This window comes from Crocodylus siamensis, unplaced genomic scaffold (genome assembly GCF_052110815.1).
Source record: "Crocodylus siamensis isolate JL-2025a unplaced genomic scaffold, ASM5211081v1 HiC_scaffold_381, whole genome shotgun sequence".
Classification (NCBI taxonomy): Eukaryota; Metazoa; Chordata; order Crocodylia; family Crocodylidae; genus Crocodylus; species Crocodylus siamensis.
Genome location: NW_028324791.1, coordinates 1 through 14,163, shown reverse-complemented (window position 1 = coordinate 14,163; position 14,163 = coordinate 1). Strand labels below are relative to the sequence as shown.

Sequence of the window (14,163 nt, the reverse complement as noted above, 5' to 3'; positions counted from 1 at the left end):
CATGAGGCATGCCAAGTTTCAAGGTGATTGATGAAGGGGTTTCTAGGAAACTGCACCTCAAAGTCCTGGGAGAAAAACTCATGTCACGTGTGTGTGTTAAGCCACAGTGGGGTGAAGACTGCACGGGTGGTAGTTCTTGCTGAGGCCACAAAGGTTGCAAAGTTTCGAGCAGATAAGTGCAAAGGTTTATGGGAAACTGTACCTTAAGCTGCTGAGAAGCAAAACTCGTGACATGGGTGACAGTGTGTGTGTTAAGGCGCAGGGGGTGAGTGCTGGAGGCCTGCGAGGGCCTGCTGCGGCCACAAAGCCTGCCGGCTGTCACGGAGATGGGTGCAGGGGGAGTCTGGGTTCTGGGGCCTGCACCTCTGGCCGCAGGCAGGCAAAACTCATGACATGGGTGCTTGTGGGACTGTGTGTGTGTTCAGGTGTGCCCTTCCTGGTGCTGGGGACTCTGCACAACATGGCAGTGTGCCCCTGTGTACACACACACACACACACCCCCAAAGATGTATTGTACCTCAGAGAGCATCAGGCCCACACTGATCTAACATTAATAAACACAGGGAAACACAGGAGAACAATAAATGAATACAGGTAAGTATAGCTAATACAGGTAAGTTCAGGGAAATACAGGTGAGTTTAGAGAAATAATCAATGAATGCAAGTGACTGATATAGGGTCCAGCAAGCCCCCAGCACGAATCTTATCTAACTCTAAGTTATGAATATAATAGTACACAAAATATGAGGCGCTGTATGCCAAGATATTAGGCGCAGCAATATCAGGTACACACAACCCTTCAGGCCTTCCCAGGCCACTCGCTGCTCCTGGGCAGTGGCGGTGCTCCAGCAGCCAGTGGGAGGAGAGATCCTCAGTGCCCCCCCAGGGGAGTCCCCTGCAGAAACCCCCCAGACCTAAGGGAGCTTCCTTTGTCTAGACCGCCCCTTGGCTTCACCCCCTGGGGTAACTCCCCCCTCCCCTGTGGGAATCCCTTCACTGGGAAACTCATGACTCCGGGGTCCAGGGTGGGTGACCCTCACCTGCAGGCACATCTCTTCTAGTTAGCAGGAGCCTCCTGGGCCTGCGCCTCCCCCCGGGCTGCCACCCACTCCTAGCCCCGCCACGTACCATTGTGTGCGCTGGGGGCTCACTCTTCTGCCCGCGGTCAGACACTTGGGCTGCCTTATGTAGCACCGGGGCTTGGTTCCCCCACTTGGGGACTAGCTGTGCACTGTCTGTACACTAAGGTCCTCACCACATGCCGGGAGTGATGGACCCGAGCGGCCCTGAGCAGCTCCCAGGGCCTTGGTCCTTCCTGAACCCTCTGAGCAAGGATCTCCTAAACATTTTCTATGTAAGGAAGCAGAGCACTGGATGCAGACATCTCTACCACCAGCTCTGGCTTCATCTTTCCAGAACAGCCTTGGGGAAACTGTCTCCTGGCAGTCCCTGCTCAGTAGCTGCAGGTCAATACGTGCTGTTGCATGCTCAGGGCTGGATGTTGCTGGGACTCAGGGGCTGTGCTAGTGGGGGCAAAACTTGAAGAAAGAGAGGAGGAAGGGACCCCTCCCCTAGCTCCTCTTGCCCCTTGTAGCCAGTACCTGGTTCCCTTCCCTGCCGGATGTTGTGTGATGCCAGTGCCTCTCCCTACAGTGACCCGACTGTCCCGCACCTGAGCTCTGCCCCACTTGCATGTGCCCCAGTGCCCCTTTCCCCCTCCAGCCACTGTGCTTCTGCTGCCTTGGAGTCCCTACCCCCACCGCAAGCAGCGTGAAAGTGAATGCGCCCTCATGCCCCGGCTCTCAGCATTCACTCTGGGGCTCATTGCCCAGGTCCACCTCCCCACCAGCCTGACGCTGCACCCCCTGGGCCTCCTGCCCCGGCACGACTCCTGGCACTGCACCCCTGGGATTTCTTCAGTCCATTCCCTGTCTCACGTGTCCCTGCCACTCCCATCTCAACTCCCACCTTTCCTGCCTGTCTCCCGCTCTGTGTGGGTGGCGGCACCCAACCTCTGTGGCAGTAATGAAGACCCCAAGCAGGCTGGCACTCACCAGTGTGGACAGTCAGGTGGCCTTGCTCAAACACCTTGTAGCTGTATTGGAAGAACCTGTCCCCTGAGCCCCGTTCATCCTCCAGCCAGTCCTTCTGGCTGCTCCAGTCTATGACGTCAAGCTCGACCACCTCCATATCAGCTGCACGCATGCCAACATTGCTACCAAAGTGAGCGCACCGCTGCTGGTCCCAGATGTTCTTCTCTACAAACCTCCCCATTACTGTAGTAACAGGACATTATGGGGGCCACTAGTGTAGTAACACTCTTCAGAGAAATAAATGTTCTGTGGGATGGGGGGTGTGGCGGGCCAGTAGGGGGCGCTCCTGTGTTGAGCCGCCCACCTCCCTGCACCCGCCCATCTTCCAGGCTCCGAATGCCTCCCTAGGGGCGCCTTATGCTCAGCCGACCCCTCTCCTGGAGCACACTCGCTAGCCTGGGGGTAACGTAGCCGCCACCACCCTGAGAAGGGACTGTCTCGGCCCTATGTCCTCGGGGAAACACAGGCCTAATAGTCCGACGGGTACTCGACCCAGTACAGGCACTTGGGGACTTCCCCAAGTCAGGGGGCAAAAAGCAAAGTCTCCCTTAGTCCGCAGACCTAAGGGGTCTCTTAGGCATAATTTAGACCCACCCCTCAATAAGTCTTCCACACCAGTCAAAAAGGAGAACTTTATTGATTACAAGGGGTAGGGTAAACTAGGGTCCAGGATTGGGCAATATCTTAGAGATCCTAAAGAGCAAACAGTGTGGCTGAGGTAACCTTTTGATTACGCATCTGAGTTACTGCCAGCTAAATATCTAATCAGATCTCGAGTAGCTTACTCACAAGCATCTTCCAGAGGCAGGTGAAATTCCCCCCTGTAAGCAGGCGGTTTCTAGCTTGTGAGTTTGGGGGAGAGAGCCAACTTTAGATGATAAAGCTCCTCTGTGTCCCCCGCATGGCTGCTGCTTCACCTCATGGCTGAAGAGAGCAAGCCTCCTTCCCCCATCGGACTTATATAGCCCCTGTGACCTCATTCACCTGGGCCAGTGGAGGTCAGCCCCAGTTGGCTGTCAGCCAGCCAATTTGTAATACATCACCTGTTACCGGGCAGGTTCCAGCTCCCCAGGTAGATGCCCCTCGCCCAGGTGGCTGATGCCAGTCACGTAGGCAGAGGGAGCAGGTTCCCCCTCCCTCAGGACTGCAGCCAGCTCAGGTTACCTAAAGAGACAGGCTGAGGTGTGAATCCTCCGTGCTGGCCCCTCTAATCAGGTTGTCACAGGGCAGAGATTTAGGGAAGAAACCAAGGTGGCTTTCTGCCACAGGGGACACAAAAGGCATAAATCAGGGACCCCTCACTCACAGCACAAGCCCTGCTAGGGCAGAGGGACCAGGAGGCATGGTGCATCTCTGAGGCTCTCTGCCTGCTCTTGGGAGCCTCCAGACCCTCCTGCCCCCCATTCTGGCACAGCCCTGCTGCCCCCTCCCATCTCTGACCCCCACCACTGGCCCCTTGCACCCAAGTCACAGCAGGAGGCATCTCTCCAGGAGAGACCTCACTGCTCCCCACTTGCCTCCTGCTCTCCACCAAAACACCCTGCTTCTCCTGACTGCTGTTCTCCGCACTGCTGTGATGCTGCCCCATGCACGGGGCTCATCCTCTTGTTCCACCCAAGGGAGCCTGTTGTTCCCACTCACCTGCTGCACTCCATGAGGCCATGCTACCCCTGACCCCAAATCAGGGTTTCCTGCTGTCCTTGTCCAGCTTCTGCCCCACTTGCTTTAGCCCCTGCAACACTGCTGTGATCCTGCTGCTCATGTCCACCTCCTTCCCCACCCCATGGGGGACCATGCTGCCCCCACCCATCTGCCCCCCACCTCTGCTCCACCACCTGGAAACCTAGTGGCTCCACATCACCTCCTGCCCCTCTGGTGCCTCTCTGATAGGGCCCATGGGAACCCAAAGGCCAACACCCTCAGCACGTGCCTGGGGCAGGGCTCCCTGGTGGGGCACAGGTCTCTGTTCACCCTGGGGGCTCCATGCAACAAGCCACATGTGTTCTTAGCACCATCGGGGTCCCCAGCAGAGCCCCAGCCCCGCAGCTCCCAGCCCCTAGGCTCTGACCTATGCCCACTGCTGCCCAGGAGACAGAGCTGAGGAGCCATCGGTTCCCACAACACGAGACCTGTTCTGCTCAGCTCTGAGCATCAGCTTTCCAAGGATGCTGCCCCAGCCTTGGGGGCCAGTCAGCATCAGGGCTGAGGAGCAAAACCTGTCTTCCATAAGAGCCAGGCTCAGCAGGGCTTCCCCTTCCCCACACACTTCTCCCTCCTGCAGAAAAAGGCCGGTGCCTGCGGTGGGGATAAAGGTTTCCCCAGCACCTTTCCTGCCCCATGGCAGCCCCTGGGATTCCTTCATGGTGATGGCTCCTGGGGCAGCCCAGGGTCCACCATCCCCAGGAGAGGAAGCCCAGCCGAGCACCTCGGACATTGAACCGCTGGATCTGCACGTGGGGGTACTGGGGATCTCTCAGCTGCAGATAATTATTCTAGTCCACAGGGAAGATTTGGGTCCAGCCCCAGAGGAAGAACCAGGGAGCTTTCCCCCACACCCAGAGATGGGCCCTGCCCCACAGACCAAACCTGAGGTGGGAGCCCCGTCTCCAGGGCTCAGACTCCATGGGTGTCCACGGCTGGTCCCTGCACAAAAGACTACCTCCTCCAAAAGCTGTAGATGGTTCCAGGGATCCTGATCTCTCCCTACCCCCCAGGGTTACTCCGCACATCCCTTGAGGCTGGGCAGAGCCCTCCACTCCTGTTAGAGATGGGAGCTGAAGCCAAGAGCAGTTCAGTGCCTTCCTCAGGAGCAGATGTGGGCCCTGAGCCCAGCGGTCTGAGCCCCAGGCCCGGGACCAGACTGTCTCCATGCCCTGCCCCTCTGCCCCTCACCTCTCACCCTTGCAGCGCCACATGCAGAGAGCCAGAAAGGAGCTGGAGCTTCAAAGAGCTTTGAAAAGGCCCAAAGTCCCATTCTCTACCCTTCATGTTAGCACATGGAAAGGCAGGAATATGGAGTCTGTGGGGTACCAGGGACAGGGCAGCCAGCTGGGGTGGGTGCAAAGTGCAGGGTCAGAGTTGCACTGAAGCAGGATCCGGCCGTCAGCTCTCCCCCGGCCAAACGAGGGTCTCTCCCACTCAGGGATCTCCCTGGCTCTTGCCTGGGGAGGCAGGAGGGGAGCACACTGCATAGTCTTACTCCCCCAGTAGCACCATCACACTGTCACCAGGGATACAGCTGCCCTGGGCCTCGCGACTGGTGCAGGACTGGACAAGGACCGCGTCCAAAGGGGAATTCCAGGAAATCTCCGGGCCTGGGTCTCCGCACCGCTCGTGGAGGGGTCACGCGCTTGAGCCTTGCGAGGAGGCGGAGGTGACACCAGCGCCTTACAGGTGCAGAGCAGGACGTGGCAGATGGGCCAGTGATGCGAGATCAAAGGGGCCCAGCTCAGTACGCGGTGCTGAAACCTTGCCCTGGTGGGGTTGGGAGTGGGGGTGGGGGGGGGCGCTCCCACGACCGGGGCTCCTTCCTGGCCCGCAGGGAGCTGCTCTCCTGAGTCACAAACCCCAGCCCAGCCCTTGGGCCCCCCCACCTCACTGCGATGGGCCACCCACATTTCTGGACCCCAGCGTCATCCCTGCCGTCACCGCAGGCTCGGAGGTGCCTCCCCCTCCCCCAGCACCGTCCTTTGTGTGACACTGTGGGGGCCCTCACACCTTCACAGGGAGTCCCTCCGCCCCCACCCCTCTCTGCTCCACTGCTGCAGCCCATGTTTCAATGCCCCTGGCTGAGCTCCCACCTCCTTCCATCCAGCAGCCCAAGAGGACCCCGTGGGCATCCAGACTAGTCTGAGCAGGCAGAGGTCTCCGCTCCAACAAGGTGGGTACGAGCTCAGAGACACACGGGACCACCTGGGCCCAAGGGGCGAGCACGTGTTTGCTGGGTATCGCTGGGCTCCTCCATCTCTCCTTTCCTTGAGACACATTTCCACCCATCAGGCAGAGGGGAGCAATATTGGCCATTTCTACATCAAATTAGCTGCAGCCAGAGTCCCCAGGGTGGCAAATTAGAAAGTCAGCAGTTGTCATAGCCAACAGCCTTGTTACAGCTCCCCACTCCACCCCATGTCTCAGATCAGAGTCCCCTGAGTGTGCCCCACAAAGCAGTTGCATGACTGAGGGTAGACGTGGTGCAGGTTTAGGCAGAGAAAGTGTTAACTAAGGAGTCAACAACAGGGGGCCATGTGAGGATGGAGGGAAGTGTGCACAGGTAGATATTTCCCTGAAGTGCATTCACTACTCTGTGCTTTGGTCTCTATTTCCGGAGCATCAAGTGTCGATCACTTCTACCACGGTCACACTGGTGCGAGCCTCAGTGTCAGCTAGGAAGCTGTGTCCGTATCTTTATTATCTGACCCAAGACAGGCAGGGAGATACGGGCAGAGTCAAGTGTCGGGAGCACCCACGGACCAGACCATGGCTGTGCACATTTCGGAGGAGCCCGCGCTGTTTTTCTTTTCAACCAAAAGCAGCAGTTGAAAATCTAGGGAAGAAGGAGGTGGCGACGGGGGGTCAGCAATGGGGAACCTGATTCTGATCAGCAAGGAGGAAAGAGAGAAGACGCTATCCTTACTGTCCTCTCTCTCATAACACAGGCTCTTTTCCTTAAAAAAAGAATAAAAAGAAATACCAAAAAAACAGTTGCTGTAAATTTTAATGAGCATTAGATGGGAGAAATATGATAAGAGCAGCCCCCACTAGTTCCCAGGTAAGAGTGAAGCTTCATGGGCCTCACAGGGAGCAGATCCAGGGCAGTGCTTTCTCCTGTCTGCTGCTGCTCAGCTCCTGACTCCAGGAAAGGGCTGTTATTCTCCCCTCTGCCATTCAAAGTGAAAGGGTACATTTTCTCCCTGGGTCTGTTGTAGGTGAGACAATCCGTCACCTGATCCCTCGTGGATCCTCGGGGCTAAGGGTGAATCCAAAACAACGGACACGTGCAGGGCTGAGGGTCTACATGATATTGCACTGAACAAAACCAGTCTGCCCCACCAGCTGGCAACGCTTCCCCTGCTGGAGCAGCAAGGTCCAGGCCAAGGGAAGCTGAAATGAAGGTGTGCTGGGGTAGGAAGACTTCCTGGGGGCAAACCTTGGTCTGTCCCAGTGACAAGCAGCAGGACAGAAGAGAGAGGTTTGGTGCAAAAAGCCCCCCGACACCTCAGCCCCATGAAGTCCCACAGTGGGGTACACCCAGGGGCCCCCACCCCCTTGGGACTGGCACCTCCTGGCCCAGGGTCCTGCCTTGCTGCAGAGCACAGAAAATGCCCTGAGTGAAGGCAGGGGCAGCTCTGCCCACACATGGCCCCTGCTCTGCCCTGCCGCTCAGAGGAGGAGAGATAATGGGATCCATCCCAGCCCCAGATCGCAGGCCAGGAGGCCCCTGCCAGACTGCAGGGCAGCTCCTGCTGGGGGCTGGGAGGGAAGGGAGCCCGGAGCCAGGCCCACAGACCGAGCACTTTGCCCCAAGGAACCAGTGCTGTGGCAAAGGGCGGGTGGCAAGTGGGGAGACCGCCCCGGGCTCCAAAGCGAAGGAGCACCAACACGTCCTGCCCAGCCGGGGTGCCGGATGGAGCCATGAGCGGCTCATTTGAGCGGGATTCGGGGGTGGTGGAAGGGCAACTCCCGCTGCTATGTGCACTCCCGGGCAAGCATGGAGTGGCGTGTGCTCCTCCCCCAACTCTCCCCCCCGATCTGTGCATGGTGTAAGGGCAGGCTGCGGCTGCAGGCTTTGCCCTGGGCAACAAACTTCATTGCTACGGCACTGCAAGGAACCCCTACTTCCACCACCCCATCCATGCCCCGCTCACCTTTCTTGTTCCTCAGGTAGACGAGGAGTCCCAGCGCCAGGAAGATCAGCCCCAGCACAAAGCCCCCGACCCCCGTCAGCATCTTGCTCCTCGCTGAGTCCAACTGTGCCTCTGTGGGGACAGGAGCTCAGTGGTGTGGGGCTAAGTCCGGGCTCCCACCCCCTGCTAAAACCCCCCTGCCTCCTATGGAGAAGGGGTCTGACCCTGGTCAGCCCTTTCAGGCTGCACACAGGGAGATCTCAGGGGCTGCCCCAGGTTCCCAGTATCATACCCCAGAGCACGGCGAGGGGGCCCGGCAGGCTGCTGTGCTCCACCTGGCAGGTGTAGACGTCCCCGCTCCGGGGGGGCATTTCCAGCATCACCAGGATCTGGAAGGTCCAGTCTCCGTTCTGCATCAGCTCCGTGGACACCACTCCGGCCGTCTGCCTCTGTCCATTCTTCAACCACTTGACCTCAATCCTGTTGGGGTAAAACCCCATCACGGAGCAAATCAGTGTGTCCGGGTGGGCCTGGGCTCCGGATTTTGTTGTGGAGACTTTCTCCTTGGGCTTCACTGCGGGGGAAAGAGGTGGAGAGAATGAGCTGGGTAAATGAGTCAGTCATTCCTCACCAGGGAAAGTTTTCTCCCCCCACCTCCAGCCCTCCTCAGTATCTCTCACCCCTAAGCCTTGAGATCATTTAAATCTTTATTTTGGTGCCACTATAAAACTGCTGTGTTTTTTCACATCCAGGAGAAATTCTTGTCTCCAGGAACACCTAATTGGGCTTTGCAATGTCAGCCTTAAATAAGGAATATGGTAAGAGCAGTTTCCAAGCAAACATGTAAATCACATCTGCAGGGACTCTCAAGAAGCAGAGCAAATAACAGCCTCAGCTCCCTCCCTGCTGCTACTCAGTTACTTACGGTAAGGAAATATCCCCGCCCCTCCTCTTTTGTCTCTTAAAAAACAATTTGTATCTCAATTTGTGCTGCATGTTGCATGTAGTATGGTATTTTGTTTTATTAAACTAAACATTAATTGCAGTTTTTTTATTTAGTTGCAAATGACCTGAGGACATATGATTCCTTGAGCCCCTTAAATCAATGTAAAATGCCTCACAAAGCATCTCAATGAAGCTGTAGTGCTCAGAATCCAGAAGCATCTTTCAGAGGCTCTGGAGTCTTCTTTTTATTGAAGATGTCAGGGGAAACCTCTCCGTGCTGGAGGCCAAGCTCTATGGCTGCAGCATCAAGTGTCCTGTCCTGAGTTAATGGCTTCCTGCTGTGGGCACCCAGGGGTTTGCTAGGGAGTGCAGGAGACTGGCAAACACATCCCAGGCTTGGGCTCTAGCCCTGTGCCCAGGAGACCCCATCATGGGTCTCATAAGCAGGGATCGAGGGTTTCCATTTGCTGCCAAAAAATGTGGATTTTGTCCTATAAAGAGAAACGGCAGTGGGGTTTTACTCCATGGTAGCAGGGCTGGTGCAGAGGTCTTGGGGACAGCAGCAGCAGTGAGTCTTGCCACATTGCTCCATCCTCCTGTGCCAGGTCCCACCCCCGGGCTACAAAAGCTGCTCCTGCCTGGTGGCAGTCCAGCCAGGCTACAGCCTCCTGCTGTGCTGTGGGCACACAAGTCTGGGGAGGCATGTGCCCCTCTTAATGCCATCCCACCTCATCACCTACTGTGTCACCTGTGGCGGGCCAGTAGGGGGTGCTGCTGCACTGAGCCACCCACCATACTACACCCGACCACCTTCCAGGATCCGAGTGCCTCCCCGGGGGCACCCCACGACTGGGCAACCCCCTTCCTGGAGCACACTTCCTAGCCCGGGGTCATGCCGCCACCACCCAGGGTCTAGCCTGCTCCTGGCTCTGTACCCCCGGGAAACACAGGCCTAGCAGTCCTTGAGAGTGCTTGACTCACTGCAAGAACTTGGGGTGTTTCCTTCAGTTTGAAGCACAAACAGTGGTTTCCCTTAGTCAGCCAAAGCAAGGGGACCCTAAGACATAATCTAGCCCCTTCCCCAATAAGTCTCCAATGCTACAGAGAAAGGAGAACTTTATTGGTTGCAAGGAGTAGGTTTGGACTAGGGTACAGGGTAGAGCAATATCAGAGAAATCCCATCAAGCAAGCACGGTGGCTGGGTAGCCTTTGATAACGCGTCTGAGTTACTGCAAGCTGCATATCTGGTTAGATCTCAGGTAGCTCGCTCAGAAGTCTCATCCAGAGGCAGGTGGAGATTGCCTCTGGAGACAGGCAGTAGTTCCTTGTGCAAGAGTTTCAAGAGAGAGAGCGAGTCTCAGATGGTCCAGCTTTTCTTTGTGAGTTTGCATCATGGCTACTGCCGTTCCTTCTGGGCAGTCCTTCTCTTGCGGAGCCCTTATGACCTCATTTCCCTGCTGCAATGAAGGCCAGCAACTGTTGCCCGCCAGCCAACCACTGTGAAATGCATCACTGGTTGTCGGGTGGACTGGCAGGTCTGTAGCCCGCTCCCAGGCAGGTTGGCGTTGCTTAGATCAACAGGGAGTTTGAGCCCCCGCCCAGGTGTGTGATGCCAGTTATTGGGCCTGTGCAAGTCGGCAGCACTTCGATCGGCTTCAGATCCAGCCTTTTCGGATGGCCGGGATCCAATCCGGAGCTCTGGACCGGGTTTGTGCCTCGATCCGGCCGAAGCGGCTCTGAAGCTTTGGAGCCGCCTCGGAGATCTGGCCACAGGGTATAATGGGGAATCAATGAAATATCTATAGCTTTGTTGTTTTCTGTCTGATCTGGACAGAAATTGCGAGAATGGTAGCCTCTGCTGAGAGCACGCAGCCTGCTAAGTTTCAAGAAGATCAGTTAAGGGGCTTGGGGGAAAATGTACCCCAAATTCTTGAAAGCCAAACTCATGTCATGGCTGCATGTTACACCACAGGGGGGTAAAAACCGCAGGCTGGTATCTCTCTCTCAGGCCACAAAGCCTGCCAGGTTTCAAGGACCTCGGTGCAGGGGCACCGATGGGGGGGACTGCATGTCAAGCTGCAAACAAGCAAAACTCGTGCTATGGGTGACGCTGCGTGAGCGAAGGCGCAGCGGGGTGACAGCTGCAGGGACGGTGGCCCCTGCTGTGATCCTGCAGCTGTCGAGGACATCGGTGCAGGGGGAGTCTGGGGCCCTGCACCCCTAGCTGCTGACATGTAAAACTCGAGCCAAGACTGTGTCTGTATTTTATTGATTCTTTCCTCTCCTTAGCCTGGTTTTGTAGGTGCTAACTGATGCTCGGGAACTCGTTATGTAGTAGCTAGGTCCTGTGTGTTGAGCTGGGCCTGAGTCCCTGGTCCTGAGTGAATCAGGATTGACTGGTTGGTAACTGGGAACGCAGCAGCTTCGCAGCCAGACCTGCACCGCGTCTCCCCTCCCGCCCCAGACAGGCACAGTCAGCCCCACAGCACCCAGGGCTCCAGCTGTTTTCTGTCAGCAGCTTGAGGGGCACGTCCCCAAACCCCATCACCCATCTTCTTGACCCTTGGCAGGCTTTGCGGCCTCAGCAAGAGCTACCAGCCCTGCCGTTTTCACCCCACTGTGCTGAAACACCTAGACATGGCATGAGTTTTGTTTCAAGAACTTGGGGTGCTGTTGTCCCCAAACCCTGGCACCGATCTTCCTGAAACTTGGCAAGCTTCATTCACTCTTCAGAGTATACCAGCTCTGAAAATATTATCCAAATTGGACAACAAACAACAAAGTTATAGATATGTTAGTTGTTTCCCCATTATACCCTAGGCCGGATCTCGGAGGCGGCTCCGAGGCGCTTCGGGAAGCCGCACGCGGCAGCGCTTCGACCCCGACGTGCTGCTTCCCACCCCGAAGTGTCCCGAGGTCTCTGGATCTGCAGCTGCCCGGAGCCTCGCACAGCCCTACCAGTCACGCAGGCGGGGAGCAGGTGTCCCCTCGCTCAGGACCGTGTCCAGCTCGGGGTACAACTCGGGGGCACCTGACGAGATGGGGCAGAGGGGCCGGCCCTTCGCAGTGACCGTGTTAACCAAGTTGTCACAGAGCCGAGTGCTTGGGGAGAGGCAGAGGGGGCATTGTGCCACATCACCTCTGATTGGAAACCTCCCTGCCCCCACAACCCCCTTTCCCAACATACTGCCGAGCCGGGGACGTGGGGGAGGAGAAGGGGGGCAGTGAGGGGCAGCAGCAGGGAGGGGGCACTGGGGGCCTTGCCAGGAGTGAGGGGCACTGGCAGGGTCGTGGGGCTGAAGCTTGGGAGTGAAGGGCAGCAACATATCGCGGCTGCTCAGCACCACAAAGGACTAGGGGAGGCCGCAGCTGGACCGGCATCATGGTGGGTGAAGAGGAAAGGAGAACCTCGGATTTTCCATCATTAAAAATCCAAAATCAAATGCCAAAATCTAAAGGGATTTAGACTGTATTGTACTGTAATGACTGAGGCACTGGCTGGCTTCCGAACTGGTTTAAAATTGGAAATAGATCAATAAAACCTGGTGTGCAGCTGACCGCTCTATATACAGCAGAGTTTCAATTTAGTCATAGAAAACCATGGATTTGGGGTTTTTAATCACAAAATTTTGGATTTTTAAACACAGGACACCAGGATCCCTGCTCATCAGGATGAGATTCCTGTTACCCCTGAATGCAGTGACTTGCCCCAAAACCAAGAGCAGCAAGCTTGTCTTCCAGGACACGAGGGAGACCCTTCCAGTTTCCTACTCTGCGGGAAATGGCACATCCCCCAGGATCTGGGTGGGCAAAGCTGTCTGGGGCTCCCAGGAAACCCCCAGCTGTGGTGCCCCCTCCCAGGCAGTAGAGAGCTGCCCCTGCCCTAGGGAAAGGCCCCACAGGGCTGTGAGTCCCCCCGGCTCCTGCCTGTGGCCCCTGTGCCCCTGCCTGGACTGACCTGCTGAAGGCCTCCTGCAAAGGTGGTTGTAACCGGTGGTTTCTAGAGACACGAGCCCTGATTTTAGTCACTGGTGGACACCCCACGCCATGCTCCGGGGACCAGGGTGGATGGCCACTTCCCAGCCACAGGAGCACTCAAGCATGGAGGAAGAAAGAGCCACCCAGCCCCACTACACGCCCCCCCCTGTGCCCCCCAGGCAGTGCCCAGCTCCCTTCCTTTCCTGACCGTGGGTGACCGCTGTGCCCCTCCCCTCTCCCAGCTCCGGGGGTCCTGATGCTCCTGGGTCACTTCTGCACCTGCCCATGTGACCTGGCGGCCCCCAGCTGCCTCCTCCCCGTTCAGTGCAGTGTCCCTGCAGCCCCCATGTGTCCTGCCCCCCACCACAGTGAGACTTTGTGAACCCCCAAGAAGTACAACCCTGCAGCCCCACATGCCCTCCAGGCATCTTATTCTTGTTTCCTTGTTGCTTCTGGCCCCTGCCCAGTTCCTCCTTCTCCCCCCGAGGTCCTGCACCCCCCAGCTCCTCCTGTCCCCCCATGTGATCCCTTTCCCCTTCCCAGTCACACCTGCCCCTTCCTCTGCCCTTGCCCCATGGAGCAGCTCTGCCCCTGCCCTGTCTGTGTGGGGGGACTGTGGGGAGCCTCAGCTTCAGCTCCTGGCCCTCTCCCCCCACAACCTCTGTGGACACAGGAAAGGCCCCAGACCCCCGTGGACACAGCGCTGTGGGTAGTCATGTGCCCCTGCTCAAACACTCCCGAGGGGACCGAGTTCCCCTTTGTGTGCAGCGATGATGTTCCCATGCACCCCGCAGTGAGGAGGGGCCGTGGGGAAACACCCCAGTGACTGGCCCTGGCCCCACCGCCTCTGAACCCAACGACAGCCCCAGACCCCAGGGACTCACTTCTCCGGGACGCTGTGAAGGGTGCGAACACCCCGCAGTTGTGTCGGCAGAACCTGTCCACGTGTCCCCGTTTGTACGCCAGCACGTCCTTCTGGCTGCTCCAGTGCTTGGCATCAGGCTCCCCTGCTCCGTGTCAGCCACGTGCACACCCACGTCGCTGTCGAAGTGCACGTCCTGCTGCTGGATCCAGATGTGCCTGTCCAGAAACCTCACGCGCTGGGAGCCGTTGGTGCAGTAACACTCCTGCTTGTTCTGGTACAGGAAATACTCTGGAGTGGGGAGGGGGACAGAGCGAGTGTGGGTCAGGGTCTTCCCTGTGCAACACAGCGCACACCTCCAGCACTGCTGCTGGGGGCCCACGGAGGGCACCCACCCAGCCATCTGCTGATCCTCCTGCCCAACCCCCGGGCTGCCCAGCTG

At 57.6% G+C, this 14,163-nt stretch overlaps 1 pseudogene across 1 annotated transcript; it reads right to left on the bottom strand.

The window, feature by feature from the left end:
- Positions 1-6,913: 6,913 nt before the first annotated feature.
- On the bottom strand, positions 6,914-14,012 carry LOC149851716 (HLA class II histocompatibility antigen, DRB1 beta chain-like; annotated as a pseudogene). Its single transcript, XR_016439564.1, has 4 exons — positions 13,744-14,012; positions 8,229-8,510; positions 7,958-8,068; positions 6,914-7,059 (listed from the first exon to the last, which is right to left on the bottom strand). The product of XR_016439564.1 is annotated as an HLA class II histocompatibility antigen, DRB1 beta chain-like (transcript).
- Between the last annotated feature and the right edge of the window lie 151 nt (positions 14,013-14,163).